The sequence below is a fragment of the Salmo salar genome, chromosome 14 (assembly GCF_965601325.2).
Source record: "Salmo salar chromosome 14, fSalSal1, whole genome shotgun sequence".
NCBI lineage: Eukaryota > Metazoa > Chordata > Actinopteri > Salmoniformes > Salmonidae > Salmo > Salmo salar.
In genome coordinates, this window is record NC_138304.1 from 13,635,838 (window position 1) to 13,655,055 (window position 19,218).

Genomic DNA, 19,218 nt, shown 5'->3' on the forward strand with positions numbered 1-19,218 from the left:
GATGCATAAAGTTCTTGGTTTCAGAGTCCTTCAGTGGTCATCACTTTTGCCGGTTCTGTTTGATAGAAAAGTCTAATGCTCTGACGGTTTACAGTGCGGATGACCCTAAGATTGTCTTGTGTGGTAAAGATCAATTTGAAATGCATTTGAATCAGTTGCCATCAGACCCACAGCTCCCATCTGTGTATGGTGTAAAGGCAAATTCTAAACTAAAGTTTGCAGCACTTCCATGTTTGTAGTGACTTTTCTGTGGACATAATGCATGAGATTCTTGAAGGGGTGACTCAGTTTGAGTTAAAATTGTTGTTTAAACATGTCTCAGATTTTTTTTTGGGGGGGGGGGGTTCAATGTGTGCTTCTCTCTAGAATCTACTCGTTTGACTATGGGTGTGTGGAACTCAAACTAAAGTTAACCTAGAAAACAGTGGAAATGGCAATTAATTATATTCAAACGCTGTCTTGTGAGAAACAGTCCCTTGACTTTGGGTGATGTTGTTCCACCAGGAAATGAGAACTGGAATTTGCTGCCCATTTTACTGCAAATAATCTACATAGTTTTTTGCCCCTTTTCTTAGCCAGGGCATGACTATATCTGAAACATTTGATAATTGAACATTACACACTTTCAAACAGTTTTACCCACATAAAAACATAATACCCAAAGATCACATTGATACATTACCAAGCATGCATAAGACAAATCGGTCCTTTATTACATATCTGGAGAATGAGGTTTGAGGCAAAGCACAAAGTCTTAAAGAACACCTTCAAGAACATTAAGTCCCTTGCCAAAAAAACACAGATTTGCTATATGCCATCACTGGGAGACATCACCATTGCAACATACTCAGTATGGACCGATGAAAGCATTTTCCCTGATTTGAGTAATAATCAGATTATTGTCAACTTTGTCAAGGAAAGTGCATACCTAGTCTTAGGAGGACTTCCACTTGGGTTAAATAGCAACTCTGCAAATACTCTTGTTCTCATATAGTACATATATGGAGGTGCCTGTGATGCAATAATTTCATTCTGATGCACCTGTGATGCACTGATTTCATTCTAATGCAGCCTCTCTTTGTGGACTAAATGAAACAAAACAGTCACTACTCTTGTAACGAATCCTTTATTGCTCCTGTTTAACTCACCTAGAACTTGCAGGCTTGATTTGAGTGGGAGAGAACCAGACAAAAAATGGTTTTCCTAGTGTGAATATTTAGCACTTCCTGGTGTCAATTCAGCTGCAGGATGCATTCTCTTGAGTTGATCCTCAACATGGAAAGGTGTTGCTGCTTAATACTGAGAGTGTTGAAAAAACACTCCCATGGGTCATTTGAACAACACCTGAAGTGTTATCTTAACACTCAGTGTTTTAATATTAACTCCACAAAAATAGTTAAATAAACACTGATAAGAGTATTTTTCTGGTTGGTTGCAGCTGTCTAATTGCATTCTAAAAATGTCAAAGTACAATTGTAGGAAACACAGTTTGGAAAGCAAATGCCTAATCTGAAGACTATTCTGTCTGTAGAACCAATATAAACATTTTTCTCTCAAAAACTCCCTTTTTTTTGTGAACAGCAGCACTGTTTTCAAAGTAGGTCACCTTGAGACCTACTTCCAAGACTAGTGTATCAGCCATCACCGTGAGTAGTAGCATATGGCTTTATCTTCATCATTAGCGGAGTCAGTGTGCCACTAGACATTTTATAGCCTACTGTAGCCTATAATATATATACACTGAACAAAAATATAATCATAATATGTAAAGTGTTGTACCCATGTATATTGAGCTGAAATAAAAGATCCCTGAAATATTATAATATCTTTTTTCTCTCATATTTTGTGCACACATTTGGTTACATACCTGTTGTGAGCAATTCTCCTTTGCCAAGATAATCCATCCACCTGATAGATGTGGCATATCAAGAAGCTGATTTAACAGCATGATTACACAGGTGCACCTTGTGCTGGGGACAATGAAAGGTCACTCTAAAATCTGCAGTTTTGTCACAAAACACAATACCAAAGATGCCTCAAGTTGAGGGAGAGAGCAATTGGCATGCTAACAGCAGGAATGTGAATTTCTCTACCATAAGCCACCTCCAATGTTGTTTTAGAGAATTTGGCAGAACGTTCAACCGGCCTCACAACCGCAAAGCACGTTTATGGCGTTGTGTGGGCGAACGGTTTTCTGATGTCAACAAGTGCCCCATGGTGGGGTTATGGTATGGGAAGGCATAAGCTACGAACACAATTGCATTTTATTGGTGGCAATTTGAATGCACAGAGATACCGTGATGAAATCCTGAGGCCCTTTTTTTTTTTTTTTAAGGTACCCGTGACCAACAGATGCATATCTATATTACCAGTCATGTGAAATCCATAGATTAGGGCCTAATGAATGTATTTCAATTGACTGATTTCCTTATATGAACTGTAACTCAGTAAATTGTTGCATTTATATTTTTGTTCTGTGTGTGTGTGTGTGTGTGTATGTGTGTATGTATGTATGTATGTATGTATGTATGTATGTATGTATGTATGTATGTATGTATGCGACACAGATTGTATATATACAATCTGTGTCGCATACATATATACGTACGTATGTATGTATGTATGTATGTATGTATGTATGTATGTATGTATGCGACACAGATTGTATATATACAATCTGTGTCGCTTCATTGGCCTGGGCTATTGTTTGTTTGAATTCAAGACCAGATTGTTCTCAGTTGGTCAGAGTAACCACTCAATTTGGTAATTTGTGTGGTATTAAAAAAGATTCAGCTAATGTCTTCATGTAAATTATGTAGAAATGCATTTAAGAAAACAATTATAATACTTGGACCCTGCTATCATATGTTCCCCGTGTGTGGAAATCCTTAAAACGCCTTTGCTCAACTGTAGCCCATGCCACATACTGTAACAAATGTTATTATGTCTTTATTATAAAGGGGCTTTATCTTTCTTTTCATTGAATTGCGTGGGGGGGACCTATAAAAATAACAAAGCCCCAGGTTATATTAGTTATTAATCCGGCCCTGGACACACAGGTGGCTCAATCAACTCTAGGTGGTTTTAATACTTTATGGACCACGAACTAGCACCGAGCATTTTCCTATGAGTCATGACTGGCTCTTGAAATGACTAAATAGTTGATAGACTGGCTGGCTAGCAGCATCCAACGGACTGGGGGTAGAGAAACACTGGTGTATAACATTTATTTATTTATTAACAGCCCAGCACCGATGCAGTACATACAAACAATATTCCATCTGCAAACAACACATGGATAAGGTAACATTTCAGTTTATGGGATTTCTGGGATGAAGTGGGTCATGCTTTCAGAAATGTATCTGCTCATCAAGTAACACTGATAACTCGACAAAAAAAGAAACGTCCTTCAACAGTCAACTGCGTTTATTTTCAGCAAATTTAACATGTGTAAATATTTGTATGAACATAACAAGATTTAACAACTGAGACAAACTGTATAAGTTCCACAGACATTTGACTAACAGAAATGGAATAATGTGTCCCTGAACAAAAGGGGAGTCAAAAGTAACAGTCAGTATCGGGTGTGGCCACCAGCTGCATTAAGTACTGCAGTGCATCTCCTCCTCATGGACTGCACCAGATTTGCCAGTTCTTGCTGTGAGATGTTACCCCACTCTTCAACCAAGGCACCTGCAAGCACAGAACGAGCAGTATGGCTGGTGGCATTGTCATGCTGGAGGGTCAGGTCAGGATGAGCCAGCAGTAAGGGTATCACATGAGGGAGGAGGATGTCATCCCTGTAACGCACAGCATTGCGATTGCCTGCAATGACAACAAGCTCAGTCTGATGATGCTGTGACACACCGCCCCAGACCATGACGAACCATCCACCTCCAAATCGATCCCGCTCCAGATTACAGGCCTCGGTGTAACGCTCATTCCTTTGACGATAAATACAAATCCGACCATCACCCCTGGTGAGACAAAACCGCGATTCGTCAGTGAAGAGCATGTTTTGCCAGTCCTGTCTGGTCCAGCAACGGTTGGTTTGTGCCCATAGGCGACATTGTTGCCGGTGATGTCTGGTTAGGACCTGCCTTACAACAGGCCTACCAGCCCTCAGTCCAGCCTCTCTCAGCCTATTGCAGACAGTCTGAGCACTGATGGAGGGATTGTGCGTTCCTGGTGTAACTCGGGCAGTTGTTGCCATCCTATACCTGTCCTGCAGGTGTGATGTTTGGATGTACCGATCCTGTGCAGGTGTTACACGTGGTCTGCTACGGCGAGGACGATCAGCTGTCCGTCCTGTCTCCCTGTAGAGCTGTCTTAGGCGTCTCACAGTATGGACATTGCAATTTATTGCCCTGGCCACATTTGGAGTCCTCATGCCTCCTTGCAGCATGCCTAAGGCACGTTCACGCAGACGAGCAGGGACCCAGGGCATCTTTCTTTTGGTATTTTTTAGAGTCAGTTGAAAGGCCTCTTTAGTGTCCTAAGTTTTCATAACTGTTACCTTAATTGCCTACAGTCTAAGCTGTTGGTGTCTTAACGACCATCCCACAGGTGCATGTTCATTAATTGTTTATGGTTCATTGAACAAGCATGGGAAACGGTGTTTAAACCCTTTACAATGAATATCTGAGAAGTTATTTGGATTTTTATGAATTATCTTTGAAAGACAGGGTCCTGAAAAAGGGACATTTCTTTTTTTGCTGAGTTTATATTAACATTTAGGTTAACTGTATGTATGTATGTATGTATGTATGTATGTATGTATGTATGTATGTATGTATGTATGTATGTATGTATGTATGTATTACTGCTCAAAAAAAATAAAGGTAACACTTAAACAACACAATGTAACTCCAAGTCAATCACACTTCTGTGAAATCAAACTGTCCACTTAGGAAGCAACAATGATTGACAATAATTTCACATGCTGTTGTGCAAATGGAATAGACAACAGGTGGAAATTACAGGCAATAAGCAAGACACCCCCAATAAAGGAGTGGTTCTGCAGGTAGTGACTACAGACCACTTCTCAGTTACTATGCTTCCTGGCTGATGTTTTGGTCACTTTTGAATGCTGGCGGTGCTTTCACTCTAGTGGTACCATGAGACAGAGTCTACAACCCACACAAGTGGCTCAGGTAGTGCAGCTCATCCAGGATGGCACATCAATGCGAGCTGTGGCAAGAAGGTTTGCTGTGTCTGTCAGCGAAGTGTCCAGAGCATGGAGGCGCTACCAGGAGACAGGCCAGTACATCAGGAGACGTGGAGGAGGCAGTAGGAAGGCAACAACCCAGCAGCAGGACCGCTACCTCCGCCTTTGTGCAAGGAGGAGCAGGAGGAGCACTGCCAGAGCCCTGCAAAATGACCTCCAGCAGGCCACAAATGTGCATGTGTCTGCTCAAATGGTCAGAAACAGACTCCATGAGGGTGGTATGAGGGCCCGACGTCCACAGGTGGGGGTTGTGCTCACAGCCCAACACCGTGCAGGACGTTTGGCATTTGCCAGAGAACACCAAGATTGGCAAATTCGCCACTGGCGCCCTGTGCTCTTCACAGATGAAAGCAGGTTCACACTGAGCACGTGACAGAGTCTGGAGACGCCGTGGAGAACGTTCTGCTGCCTGCAACATCCTCCAGCATGACCGGTTTGGTGGTGGGTCAGTCATGGTGTGGGGTGGCATTTCTTTGGGGGGCCGCACAGCCCTCCATGTGCTCGCCAGAGATAGCCTGACTGCCATTAGGTACCGAGATGAGATCCTCAGACCCCTTGTGAGACCATATGCTGGTGCGGTTGGCCCTGGGTTCCTCCTAATGCAAGACAATGCTAGACCTCATGTGGCTGGAGTGTGTCAGCAGTTCCTGCAAGAGGAAGGCATTGATGCTATGGACTGGCCCGCCCGTTCCCCAGACCTGAATCCAATTGAGCACATCTGGGACATCATGTCTCGCTCCATCCACCAACGCCACGTTGCACCACAGACTGTCCAGGAGATGGCGGATGCTTTAGTCCAGGTCTGGGAGGAGATCCCTCAGGAGACCATCCGCCACCTCATTAGGCGCATGCCCAGGCGTTGTAGGGAGGTCATACATGCACGTGGAGGCCACACACACTACTGAGCCTTATTTTGACTTGTTTTAAGGACATTACATCAAAGTTGGATCAGCCTGTAGTGTGGTTTTCCACTTAAATTTTTTGTGTGATTTTGTTGTCAGCACATTCAACTATGTAAAGAAAAAAGTATTTAATAAGATTATTTCATTCAGATCTAGGATGTGTTATTTTAGTGTTCCCTTAATTTTTTTGAGCAGTGTGTATATATAGCCTAATGTATGTACAAGAGACTATACTCCTCAAGAGACAGGCAGAGCCTACACAACACTGTCAGCACAGAAGCCAGTAAATTACTGTAGATATACAGGACCTTTACTAAAACACAAATTTACACCATAATACTGTAACACCTGCCTACAGCAACATGCTGTATTCTAGAATTTACAATGCATTACTGGAAGCACAGTGGTTAGTAAAATGTTGTGGTTAGTAAAAAATCTACAGTGCAGGCAGCTAGTGCCAACGATGGCCAGTTTCTGTTACATGCATTTGACATAAGCACTTCAATACCTCTTTTGTAACTTGTATTTCATTGTCCTGAAGAACAATTTAAGTATTTTATAACAGTTTTATTAGAATAAATGTATTTTGTATTTATACAAATCTAAACTTGCAAGTATCCCACTTAACTACAACAACATTCTCAGTAAGGGTAACAATCATTTTACTTGCTATGACTGTTCTTCTATATCTACCTTAGTTTAAAGCACTGACTAAGTTGCTCTAGATAAAAGCATCTACTAAATGAACAAAATGTAAATTAAATGTAAAATTGTACACTTAAATTGTTGTGAACTACAACCGCATTTCAATCAGTACAGCACTCTCACTAACGGGTGCAACAAATTTAGCCTCTTACAAGACACACCTCAAAATATGTTAATGAGCCAGAAACAACAATACCATACGTCAACTAGCGTTCGAAAGGTTTTTGGCGCTCCAAAAATAGTGTGGGTGTGTATTCTGTGGCGTGGTACTAAATTACCAAGATATTATTGACAAGCTGAATATTCCACCGCTTGAAAAAAATATCTTTCTGACAGTGACACGGAGGGCACTGAGCTTAGATTTTACATCAGTCTGTATGTCTCCAAAAAATAAGTAAACAGAACACACACTTTCACCCTCACTCACACACTCATTACTAATGCGACACACACTCATTACTAATGCGACACACTTACACCCACACTGACATGTTACGCTAATTGATATAATGATTATTGATTTGATTTATTACTACCATTACGCTGCTGTTTATTGATTGCCATAACCATTAGTATCTATCTATTTATCCTGCTACTGGTCACTTGTCACGCCCTGACCAGGTGAACTCGGGTATTTTGGGTCAGGGTGTGTCATGTTGGGTATTTTTCCTTGGTTTGTTGTCTATGTTAGCGTTATAGCCTTGTGTTAGATCTATGTGGGTTATTTCTATGTTGGGTTCTGTCGATTCCCAATCAGAGACAGCTGTCGCTAGTTGTCTCTGATTGGGATCACATTTAAGTTCCTCTTTCCCCCACGCTGTTTGTGGGGTGTTGCCTCTTTGTTTTTGAGCAGTTAACGTATCGGCATTTTCTTGATTTTTGTGTACGTGTTTATTTCAGTGTAAAGAATAAACATGTGTTCGCTCCCAGCTGCGCTTTGGTCCGCTTCCTCATCACCCGACGACGATCGTTACAGAACACCCCACCCGACCAGGACCAAGCAGAGGGAGGATAAGGAGCGCGAGAGATGGGCTCGCGAGGGGAAGGAGTTCTGGACCTGGGAGGAGATCATGTCGGGGAAAGGACCCTGGCGAAAGGATTCCCAGGTCGAGGAGGTAATGCCAGCCGGTGGACGGAGTCGCAGGCGGCGGTCGAGGAGGCCCGGAAGACACCCCCAATAATTTTTTTGGGGGGGGCTAATGGGGTGGTCCGGAAGGGCAGAGGAAGAGCCCAGACCACTGCTCTCGTGGGGGATGACGGCGGAGGAGGAGACGAAGATGAGGCGGTTGATTGAGGACCTGCTGAGGGAAGATCTGGAGGAGGAGCCATGGGATGCAGAGTTGCGCGCTGTGTCGCCAGTGCGCCCGCACAGCCCGGTGCGTCCGGTGGACATGCCCAGCACATGCCGTGCTAGGATGGGCATCCAGCCAGGACGAGTGGCTAAACAGGCTCCACGCTTCAGTTCACCAGTGCGTGTTCACAGTCCTGTCTGGCCCGTTCCCGTTCCCCGCACCAAGCCCACGGTGTGTGTCGACAGTCCTGTCCGGCCCGTTCCTGTTCCCCGCACCAAGCCCACGGTGCGTGTCCACAGTCCTGTCCGGCCCGTACAAGCTCCCCGCACCAAGCCCACGGTGCGTGTCCACAGTCCTGTCCGGCCCGTCCCTGCTCCCCGCACCAAGTCAGTGGTGCGTGTCCCCAGTCCGGCCCGGCCCGTTCCTGCTCCCCGCACCAAGCCAGTGGTGCATGTTCCCAGTCCGGCCCGGCCCGTTCCTGCTGCCCGCACCAAGCCAGTGGTGCGTGTTCTCAGTCCGGCACGGCCCGTGTCCGGTCCACCGGTGCCCAATCCTGTTCCGGTCGACGGCTCCGCTCCGGAGCCTGAGCATGGCGCTCCACAGTGGTCCAGTCCGGGCCAGAGGGGTAGGGCTAAGGTGAAGGCGGGAGAAAGAACACGCCCGGGGCCAGAGCCTCCACCGAGGGTGAGGCGCCCACCCGGGTCCCCCCCCTAATAGACTTAAGTTTGGTGCGCCGGGAGTACGCACCGTTGTGGGGGGGGGGTACTGTCACGCCCTGACCAGGTGAACTCGGGTATTTTGGGTCAGGGTGTGTCATGTTGGGGTGTTGTCTCTTTGTTTTTGAGCAGTTAACGTATCGGCATTTTCTTGATTTTTGTGTACGTGTTTATTTCAGTGTAAAGAATAAACATGTGTTCGCTCCCAGCTGCGCTTTGGTCCGCTTCCTCATCACCCGACGACGATCGTTACATCACTATTACTCCTGTTTACATGTATACATTACCATTAGTACAATACCATAGGTATTTATATATATATATTGCTACTTCCAGACCCTTTATGTATAAAGAAATGTAGTTATGTATAAACATACCTTAACCACTCCAGTACCCCTATATATTGAATAAGGCACTGACCTGTATTATTATATTTGTTATTCAAATATATATTATTATATATTTGTTTTATTCTATTTTCTCTTATTACCTAAATTATTATTATCTCTGCATTGTGTTTTTTTTTTTTTAGGGGGTAGATCAGCTTTAATATTGCAGATAGTGGCTTCCATCAATGTAATTGTCTGCATCATTTCCAATCCCCCATATATTTTTTTTCATCGTTATTTTCCCCTAACCCTACCACCGCTCCCCTAACTGGAGTAAACTAATGGACAACAACACGTAAGATTCTACTTCCAGCATATACATACTATATACTGTGCATTCGGAAAGTATTCAGACCCCTTGACTTTTACCACATTTTGTTACAATGTTACAAAAAAAAATATCATCAATCTACACACAATACCCGACAACGACAAAGAGAACTGGTTTTTAGACATTTTTGCAAATGTATTACAAATAAAAAACAGATACCTTATTTACATAAATATTCAGACCCTTTACTATGAGACTCGAAATTGAGCTCAGGTGCATCCTGTTTCCATTGATCATCCTTGAGATGTTTCTGCAACTTGTAGTCCACTTGTGGTAAATTCAATTGATTGGACATGATTTGGAAAGGCACACACCTGTCTATATAAGGTCCCACAGTTGACAGTGCATGTCAGAGCAAAAACCAAGCCATGAGGTTGAAGGAATTGTCCGTAGAGCTCCGAGACAGGATTGTATCGAGGCACAGATCTGGGGAAGGGTACCAAAAAATGTCTGCAGCATTGAAGGTCTGCAAGAACACAGCGGCCTCCATCATTCTTTAATGGAAGAAGTTTGGGACCACCAAGACTCTTCCTAGAGCTGTCCGTCTGGCCAAACTGAGCAGTCGGGGGAGAAGGGTCTTGATCAGGGAGGTGACCAAGAACCCGATGGTCACTCTGAGAGGGCTCCAGAGTTCCTCTGTGAAGATGGAAGAAACTTCCAGAAGGATAAAAATCTCTGCAGCACTCCACCAATCAGTTCTTTATAGTAGAGTGGCCAGACAGAAGCCACTCCTCAGTAAAAGGCACATGACAGCCCGCTTGGAGTTTGCCAAAAGGCACCTACAGACTCTCAGACCATGAGAAACAAGATTCTTTGGTCTGATGAAACCAAGACTGAAGTCTTTGGCCTGAACGCCAAGCGCCACGTCTGGAGGACACCGCAGGGATGGTGCCAGGTTAAGTGTGGTGGTGGTGGCAGCATCATGCTGTGGGGATGTTTTTCAGGGACTGGGAGACTAGTCAGTATCGCGGGAAACATGAATGGAGCAAAGTACAGCGAGATCCTTGATGAACACCTGCTGCAGAGCGCTCACGATCTCAGACTGGGGCGACGGTTCACCTTCCAACAGGACACCGTTCCTAAGCACACAGCCAAGACAATGCAGGAGTGGCTTCGGGACAAGTCTCTGAATGTCCATCTCTAAATTTTGGGCTCTTGAGTGGTGCAGTGGTCTAAGGCACTGCATCTTAGTGCTAGAGACCCTGGTTTGATTACAGGCTCTATCACAACTGGCCGTGATTGGGAGTCCCATAGGGCGGCGCACAATTGGCCCAGCGTTGCCCGGGTTAGGGTTTGGCCGGGGTAGGCCGTCATTGTAAATAAGAATTTGTTCTTAAAACTGACTTGCCTAGTTAAATAAAGGTTAAATAACAAAAAAATAACAAAAGAATGTCCTTGAGTGGCCCAGCCAGAGCCCGGACTCGAACACAATCGAACATCTCTGGAGAGACCTAAAAATAGCTGTGCAGATACGCTCCCCATTCAGCCTGACAAAGCTTGAGAGGATCTGCAGAGAAGAATGGAAGAAACTCTCCAAATACAGGTATGCCAATCTTTTAGCGTCATACCCAAGATGACTTGAGGTTGTAGTCGCTGCCAGAGGTGCTTGAACACAGTACTGATTAAAGGGTCTGAATTCTTATGTAAATATGATATTACATTTGTATTTTTTTGTACATTTGCAACAATTTCTAAAATGCTGTTTTTGCTTCGTCATTATGTGGTATTGTGTGTAGATTGATGAGGGAAAAAAAGTACTTAATACATTTTAGAATAAGACTGTAACGTAACAAAACGTGGAAAAAGTCAAGGCGTCTGAAGACTTTCCGAACGCACTTAACATTTTACAGACACAATAGTTATCTTTTGTTTGTTTTTAGTCCCATCCTTCAGCTCCACTCAAGCCCTCCCATCTATCTCTGAACACCATCCAGTTTGACATATATTTTCAACTATCACAGCTTTCTCTGCCCTTAACCTTGTTCTGAACACCTCCAAAACAAAGGTCATGTGGTTTGGTAAGAAGAATGCCCCTCTCCCCACAGGTGTGATTACTACCTCTGAGGGTTTAGAGCTTGAGGTAGTCACCTCATACAAGTACTTGGGAGTATGGCTAGATGGTAGACTTTCCTTCTCTCAGCACATATCAAAGCTGCAGGCTAAGGTTAAATCTAGACTTGGTTTCCTCTATCGTAATCGCTCCTCTTTCACCCCAGCTGCCAAACTAACCCTGATTCAGATGACCATCTTACCCATGCTAGATACCGGAGACATAATTTATAGATCGGCAGGTGCTCTCGAGCGGCTAGATGTTCTTTACCATTAGGCCATCAAATTTGCCACCAATGCTCCTTATAGGACACATCATTGCACTCTATACTCCGCTGTAAACTGGTCATCTCTGTATACAAGAAAAACTGGTTGATGCTTATTTCTAAACACTCTTAGGCCTCACTCCCCCCTATCTGAGATACCTACTGCAGTCCTCAACATACAACATGCGGTCTGCCATTCACATTCTGTTAAAGGTCCCCAAAGCACACATATCCCTGGGTCGCTCCTCTTTTCAGTTCGCTGCAGCTAACGACTGGAACGAGCTGCAACAAACACTCAAACTGGACAGTTTTATTTCTATCTCTTCATTCAAAGACTCAATCATGGACACTCTTACTGACAGTTGTGGCTGCTTTGCGTTATGTATTGTTTTCTTGCCCTTTGTTGTTGTCTGTGCCCAACAATGTACCATGTTGTGTTGCTACCATGTTGTTGTCTTGTGTTGCTACCATGCTGTCAACCAGGGGAAACAAATTCTAGATCACCTGTACTCCACACACAGAGATGCATACAAAGCTCTCCCTCGCCCTCCATTTGGTAAATCCGACCACAACTCTATCCTCCTGATTCCTGCTTACAAGCAAAAATTAAAGCAGGAAGAATCAGTGAGTCGGTCTATAAAAAAGTGCTCAGATGAAGCTGATGCAAAACTACAGGAATGTTTTGCTAGCACAGACTGGAACATGTTCCGGGATTCTTCCGATGGCATTGAGGAGTACACCACATCAGTCACTGGTTTTATCAAAAAGTGCATCGAGGACGTCGTCCCCACAGTGACTGTATGTACATACCACAACCAGAAGCCATGGATTACAGGCAACATTCGACTCTAACCCGGAAGCTTACGAGAAATCCTGCTATGCCCTGCGACGAACCATCACACAGGCAAAGCGTCAATACAGGGCTAAGATTGAATCATACTACACCGGCTCCGACGCTTGTCTTATGTGGCAGGGCTTGCAAACTATTAGACTACAAAGGGAAGCACAGCTGCCCAGTGACACGAGCCTACCAGACGAGCTAAATCACTTCTATGCTCGCATCGAGGCAAGCAACACTGAGGCATGCATGAGAGCATCAGCTGTTCCGGACGACTGTGTGATCACGCTCTCCGTAGCTGACGTAAGACCTTTAAACAGGTCAACATACACAAGGCTGAGGAGCCAGACGGATTACCATGACGTGTGCTCCGGGCATGTGCTGACCAACTGGCAGGTGTCTTCACTGACGTTTTCAACATGTCCCTGATTGAGTCTGTAATACCAGCATGTTTCAAGCAGACCACCATAGTCCCTGTGCCCAAGAAGACAAAGGCAACCGGCCTAAAATGACTACAGACCCGTAGCACTCACGTCTGTAACCATGAAGTTATTTGAAAGGTTGGTAATGGCTCACATCAACACCATTATCCCAGAAACCCTAGACCCACTCCAATTTGCATACCGCCCAAACAGATCCACAGATGATGCAATCCCTATTGCACTCCACTCTGCCCTTTCCCACCTGGACAAAAGGAACACTTATGTGAGAATGCTATTCATTGACTTCAGCTCAGCATTCAACACCATATTACCCTCAAAGCTCATCACTAAGCTAAGGATCCTGGGACTAAACACCTCCCTCTGCAACTGGATCCTGGACTTCCTGACAGGCCGCCCCCCAGGTGGTGAGGGTAGGTAGCAACACATCTGCCACGCTGATCCTCAACACTGGAGCTCCACAGGGGTTTGTGCTCAGTCCCCTCCTGTACTCCCTGTTCACCCACGACTGCATGGCTAGGTATGACTCCAACACCATCATTAAGTTCGCAGACGACACAACAGTGGTAGGCCTGATCACAGACAACGACGAGACAGCCTATAGGGTGGAGGTCAGAGACCAGGCCGTGTGGTCCCAGAATAACAACCTATCCCTCAACGTAGCCAAGACTAAGGAGATGATTTAGGACAACAGGAAAAGGAGGACCGAGCACGCCCCCATTCTCATCGACAGGGCTGTAGTGGAGCAGGTTGAGAGCTTCAAGTTCCTCGGTGTCCACATCAACAACAAACTAGAATAGTCCAAACACACCAAGACAGTCGCGAAGAGGGCACAACAAAGCCTATTCCCCCTCAGGAAACTAAAAAGATTTGGCATGGGTCCTGAGATCCTCAAAAGGTTCTACAGCTGCAACATCGAGAGCATCCTGACTGGTTGCATCACTGCCTGGTACGGCAATTGCTCGGCCTCTGACCGCAAGGCACTTCAGAGGGTAGTGCATACGGCCCAGTACATCACTGGGGCTAAGCTGCCTGCCATCCAGGACCTCTACACCAGGCGGTGTCAGGAAGGCCCTAAAAATTGTCAAAGACCCCAGCCACCCCAGTCAGACTGTTCTCTCTACTACCGCATGGCAAGCGGTACCGTAGTGCCACGTTTAGGACAAAACGGCATCTCAACAGTTTTTACCCCCAAGCCGTAAGACTCCTGAACAGGTAATCAAATGGCTACCCAGACTATTTGCATTGTGTGCCTCCCCCAACCCCCCCCAAACCCTCTTTTTATGCTGCTGCAAGTCTCTGTTTATCATATATGCATAGTCACTTTAACTATACATTCATGTACATACTACCTCAGTTGGGCCGACCAACCAGTGCTCCCGCACATTGGTTAACCGGGCTATCTGCATTGTCCCGCCACCCACCAACCACTTTTTTTACGCTACTGCTACTCTCTGTTCATCATATATGCATAGTCACTTTAACCATATCTACATGTACATACTACCTCAATCAGCCTGACTAACCGGTGTCTGTATGTAGCCTCGCTACTTTTATAGCCTCGCTACTGTATATAGCCTGTCTTTTTACTGTTTTATTTCTTTACTTACCTATTGTTCATCCAACACCTTTTTTTCACTATTGGTTAGAGCCTGTAAGTAAGCATTTCACTGTAAGGTCTACACCTGTTGTATTCGGCGCGCGTGACAAACTTTGATTTGATGTGTTGCTGCCATGCTATGTTGTTGTCTTAGGTCTCTCTTTATGTAGTGTTGTGGTGTCTCTCTTGTCGTGATGTGTGTTTTGTCATATATATATATATATATATATATATATATATATATATATATACTGCTCGAAAAAATAAAGGGAACACTTAAACAACACATCCTAGATCTGAATGAAAGAAATAATCTTACTAAATACTTTTTTTCTTTACATAGTTGAATGTGCTGACAACAAAATCACACAAAAATAATCAATGGAAATCCAATTTATCAACCCATGGAGGTCTGGATTTGGGGTCACACTCAAAATTAAAGTGGAAAACCACACTACAGGCTGATCCAACTTTAATGTAATGTCCTTAAAACAAGTCAAAATGAGGCTCAGTAGTGTGTGTGGCCTCCACGTGCCTGTATAACCTCCCTACAACGCCTGGGCATGCTCCTGATGAGGTGGCGGATGGTCTCCTGCGGGATCTCCTCCCAGACCTGGACTAAAGCATCCGCCAACTCCTGGACAGTCTGTGGTGCAACGTGGCGTTGGTGGATGGAGCGAGACATGATGTCCCAGATGTGCTCAATCAGGTCTGGGGAACGGGCGGGCCAGTCCATAGCATCAATGCCTTCCTCTTGCAGGAACTGCTGACACACTCCAGCCACATGAGGTCTAGCATTGTCTAGCATTAGGAGGAACCCAGGGCCAACCGCATATGGTCTCACAAGGGGTCTGAGGATCTCATCTCGGTACCTAATGGCAGTCAGGCTACCTCTGGCGAGCACATGGAGGGCTGTGCGGCCCCCCAAAGAAATGCCACCCCACACCATGACTGACCCACCACCAAACCGGTCATGCTGGAGGATGTTGCAGGCAGCAGAACATTCTCCACGGCGTCTCCAGGCTCTGTCACGTCTGTCACATGTGCTCAGTGTGAACCTGCTTTCATCTGTGAAGAGCACAGGGCGCCAGTGGCGAATTTGCCAATCTTGGTGTTCTCTGGCAAATGCCAAACGTCCTGCACGGTGTTGGGCTGTAAGCACAACCCCCACCTGTGGACGTCGGGCCCTCATACCACCCTCATGGAGTCTGTTTCTGACCGTTTGAGCAGACACATGCACATTTGTGGCCTGCTGGAGGTCATTTTGCAGGGCTCTGGCAGTGCTTCTCCTGCTCCTCCTTGCACAAAGGCGGAGGTAGCGGTCCTGCTGCTGGGTTGTTGCCCTCCTACGGCCTCCTCCACATCTCCTGATGTACTGGCCTGTCTCCTGGTAGCGCCTCCATACTCTGGACACTACGCTGACAGACACAGCAAACCTTCTTGCCACAGCTCGCATTGATGTGCCATCCTGGATGAGCTGCACTACCTGAGCCACTTGTGTGGGTTGTAGACTCCGTCTCATGCTACCACTAGAGTGAAAGCACCACCAGCATTCAAAAGTGACCAAACCATCAGCCAGGAAGAATAGGAACTGAGAAGTGGTCTGTGGTCCCCACCTGCAGAACCACTCCTTTATTGGGGGTGTCTTGCTAATTTCCTGTAATTTCCACCTGTTGTCTATTCCATTTGCACAACAGCATGTGAAATGTATTGTCAATCAGTGTTGCTTCCTAAGTGGACAGTTTGATTTCACAGAAGTGTGATTGACTTGGAGTTACATTGTGTTGTTTAAGTGTTCCCTTTATTTTTTTGAGCAGTATATATATATATATATATCCCAGCTCCCATCCCTGCAGGAGGCCTTTGGCCTTTTGGTAGGCTGTCATTGTAAATAAGAATTTGTTCTTAACTGACTTGCCTAATTAAATAAAGGTTAATTTAAAAATGTTTATATAATAATTGTGGGGAAAGAGCTCTCGAGGTAAGAATTTAATTTTACACCTGGTGTATCCTGTGCACGTGGCCATCAAACGTTGAAACTACACACATTTGTTCATTATTTTTTATGTAAATAAGATTGCCATGTGATTACATTTGCATTATGAAAACATTAAGAAGCAAGAAGCACTGTTGCTACCATAGCCAATATCGTCTTGTTAACCAAACGCCTGGCTTTACCTATTAATAAAGCAGGCTATATGTCTACCTTTCTTACAAAAATAATAATACAAAAAATAAGCAGTGATGTCAAATGTCATTGGCTTTAGCAGGAGCTTTTGGCGCAGTAACTTCTGGCATGCTGCAGTCCTTTTCTGTATCAATAAGCCATTTCCCAGTGACAGTCAAAAGAAATCTCTGTCTCCTGGTGTGGAGGTGGTGGAGCTGTTAATAATAAAAATAATCTGACAGTGACACGTACAGATTATCCCTTCATTTGTTTCATAACGCAGATGTAATCACATGCAAATCGTATTTCCATCCAAAATAATGAGATTATCTGTCTAGTTTCAAAGTTTATTGGCCACGTGTACAGGATAGACCAGGTGTAAAACAGTACAATGAAATTCGTACCTCGAGAGCACTTTCCCAACAATGCAGTATTAATAATATAAATATAGATAATAACAGAATTTTATAAACTAATGAATAATACAGGCCGGTGCCTTATTCAATGTGCAGGAGTACTGGAGTGGTTTGGGTAGGTTTAAACATATAAATACTTATGGCATTATACTAATGGTAATACAGTGCATTCGAAAAGTACTGAGACCCCTTCACTTTTCCACATTTTGTTACGTTACAGCCTTTTCTAAAATTGATTAAATATATGTTTTTTCTAATCAATCTACGCACAATACCCCATAATGACAAAGCAAAAACAGGTTAAAAAAAATCTTATATCACATTTACACTAGTATTCAGACCCTTTACTCAGTACTTTGTTGAAGCACCATTGGCAGCGATTAGTCTTGAGTCTTCTTGGGTATGACGATACAATTTTGGGGTGGCAGGTAGCCTAGTGGTTAGAGCGTTGGGCCTGTAAGCGAAAGGTTGCTGGATCGAATCCCTGAGCTGACAAGGTAAAAATCTGTCGTTCTGCTCCTGAACAAGGCAGTTAACCCACTGTTGCCTGGTAGGCTGTCACTGTAAATAAGAATTTGTTCTTAACCTTTATTTAACTAGGCAAGTCAGTTAAGTTTAAAAAATGTTTTTTATAATAAATACAAGTTTGGCATACCTGTATTGGGAGTTTTTCCCATTCTCCTCTGCAGATCCTCTCAAGCTCTGTAAGGTTGGATGGGAGTGTCGCTGCACAGATATTTTCAGGTCTCTCCAGAGATGTTTGATTGGGTTCAAGTCCGGATTCTGGCTGGGCCACTCCTGCGTTGTCTTGGCTGTGTGCTTAGGGTCGTTGTCCTGTTGGAAGGTGAAAACCAAAACCTGCAGAAGAAACACAGCAGAACCTGGAAATACCATCCGCAACAACACTGAGTGAATGAAGTTCAGTCTGTGCCTATTTCTGAAGGCTAAAAGTAAAAGACAATAATCTCTAGGGAATTTTGTTACATAAAGCTTAATAAATAAGGTTACAAAGTAAAAAGCTAATAGGAAAGAAACTGACCAACAACCCCAATTAGCACTGAGTTGTAAAGTAAGAGGTGTCGAAGCCTTTGAGCCCAACAAATGGCAGGAGTCTCACAAACCGTCTCCCGCAGTTCAGAGACCATCCACTGGCATTTTCTACAAGAAATCTGCCTCCAGAAATAAAACCTTCTCCCAAGTGGGTGTGACACCTACTCCCGTTGACTGCTGCACTGCTGCTTGGATTCCACCTGGTGATCTGTTCACTGTCTGCCCTGGATTGTCTCCCCCTGTCTGGTACAGGTACTCCCCACTCTCTCCCGAGCTTTAGCTCGCCTCCAGCATACAGACACTGTTGGGGCGAGTGACTCTGAACTTACAATGGCAAGCCCCAAGTCATTATATATTATTTTCTTGTGCATTTTGCTTCTCGCCTCATGACTCCTGCATGCTTTGTTGACTATGAATTTTCTTGTTTATCCAACCATGGGACAGACTGTTTTGTTCTCACACTCGGGACTCTGACTCGCTATTAGTTACACGGTCTCGTGGCCTCCCATTCTATTCTAAGCACCTCTTGCCGGCTTTGTATTCATGTTACCTGATGAAATTGCTGTACAATATGACCCTGTTGCCGTCTCCCTGTCCTCTGCCGTGCCATGATTGTATTGTTGTTGATGATATCTGGAAATGTGCATGTACACCCTGGCCCATCTACTGTTGTTAGCCCCAATTCTGACTTGTGCTCTGATATCTGCTTCACTTATTTCTGCTCTCGTAAAAGCCTGAGTTTTCTGCACGTTAACCTGTCTGGGATAGGGGGCAGTATTTTCACGGCCGGATAAAAAAAATGTACCCGATTTAAACTGGTTACTACTCTT